The 1364-nt window shown below is 51.9% G+C and overlaps 5 non-coding genes across 5 annotated transcripts; all 5 read left to right on the top strand.

The window, feature by feature from the left end:
• The first annotated feature begins 26 nt into the window (after positions 1-26).
• LOC116008189 lies at positions 27-145 on the top strand. Its single transcript, XR_004095587.1, has one exon. It is a non-coding gene; the product is annotated as a 5S ribosomal RNA (ribosomal RNA).
• Positions 146-282: 137 nt separating this feature from the next.
• Positions 283-401, top strand: LOC116009277. The gene has a single exon (XR_004096550.1). It is a non-coding gene; the product is annotated as a 5S ribosomal RNA (ribosomal RNA).
• Positions 402-538: 137 nt separating this feature from the next.
• LOC116008141 lies at positions 539-657 on the top strand. The gene has a single exon (XR_004095540.1). It is a non-coding gene; the product is annotated as a 5S ribosomal RNA (ribosomal RNA).
• A 137-nt stretch (positions 658-794) lies between these two features.
• On the top strand, positions 795-913 carry LOC116009276. Its single transcript, XR_004096549.1, has one exon. It is a non-coding gene; the product is annotated as a 5S ribosomal RNA (ribosomal RNA).
• Positions 914-1050: 137 nt separating this feature from the next.
• LOC116008140 lies at positions 1051-1169 on the top strand. The gene has a single exon (XR_004095539.1). It is a non-coding gene; the product is annotated as a 5S ribosomal RNA (ribosomal RNA).
• Positions 1170-1364: the final 195 nt, after the last annotated feature.

Genomic DNA, 1364 nt, shown 5'->3' with positions numbered 1-1364 from the left:
AGTACATTTTGCGCGCAGTACGTGATGGATGCGATCATACCAGCACTAATGCACCGGATCCCATCAGAACTCCGAAGTCAAGCGTGCTTGGGCGAGATTAGTACTAGGATGGGTGACCCCCTGGGAAGTCCTCGTGTTGCATCCCCGACCCTCTTTTTAATCTTTCTTTTAAACCGCTGGACCGCTCGCTAAGGGTACTATCCTTTTAAACCGCTAAACCGCTAAGCGAGAGAAGTTGCGCGGAGAGAGAGGGTCAAGTACATTTTGCGCGCAGTACGTGACGGATGCGATCATACCAGCACTAATGCACCGGATCCCATCAGAACTCCGAAGTTAAGCGTGCTTGGGCGAGAGTAGTACTAGGATGGGTGACCCCCTGGGAAGTCCTCGTGTTGCATCCCCCACCCTCTTTTTAATCTTTCTTTTAAACCGCTGGACCGCTCGCTAAGGGTACTATCCTTTTAAACCGCTAAACCGCTAAGCGAGAGAAGTTGCGCGGAGAGAGAGGGTCAAGTACATTTTGCGCGCAGTACGTGACGGATGCGATCATACCAGCACTAATGCACCGGATCCCATCAGAACTCCGAAGTCAAGCGTGCTTGGGCGAGAGTAGTACTAGGATGGGTGACCCCCTGGGAAGTCCTCGTGTTGCATCCCCCACCCTCTTTTTAATCTTTCTTTTAAACCGCTGGACCGCTCGCTAAGGGTACTATCCTTTTAAACCGCTAAACCGCTAAGCGAGAGAAGTTGCGCGGAGAGAGAGGGTCAAGTACATTTTGCGCGCAGTACGTGACGGATGCGATCATACCAGCACTAATGCACCGGATCCCATCAGAACTCCGAAGTTAAGCGTGCTTGGGCGAGAGTAGTACTAGGATGGGTGACCCCCTGGGAAGTCCTCGTGTTGCATCCCCCACCCTCTTTTTAATCTTTCTTTTAAACCGCTGGACCGCTCGCTAAGGGTACTATCCTTTTAAACCGCTAAACCGCTAAGCGAGAGAAGTTGCGCGGAGAGAGAGGGTCAAGTACATTTTGCGCGCAGTACGTGACGGATGCGATCATACCAGCACTAATGCACCGGATCCCATCAGAACTCCGAAGTCAAGCGTGCTTGGGCGAGAGTAGTACTAGGATGGGTGACCCCCTGGGAAGTCCTCGTGTTGCATCCCCCACCCTCTTTTTAATCTTTCTTTTAAACCGCTGGACCGCTCGCTAAGGGTACTATCCTTTTAAACCGCTAAACCGCTAAGCGAGAGAAGTTGCGCAGAGAAAGAGGGTCAAGTACATTTTGCGCGCAGTACGTGACGGATGCGATCATACCAGCACTAATGCACCGGATCCCATCAGAACTCCGAAGTCAAGCG

Source organism: Ipomoea triloba, chromosome 16 (genome assembly GCF_003576645.1).
Source record: "Ipomoea triloba cultivar NCNSP0323 chromosome 16, ASM357664v1".
NCBI lineage: Eukaryota > Viridiplantae > Streptophyta > Magnoliopsida > Solanales > Convolvulaceae > Ipomoea > Ipomoea triloba.
Note: the sequence above shows the minus strand (reverse complement) of the source record. Positions and strands in the feature narration are given on the sequence as shown.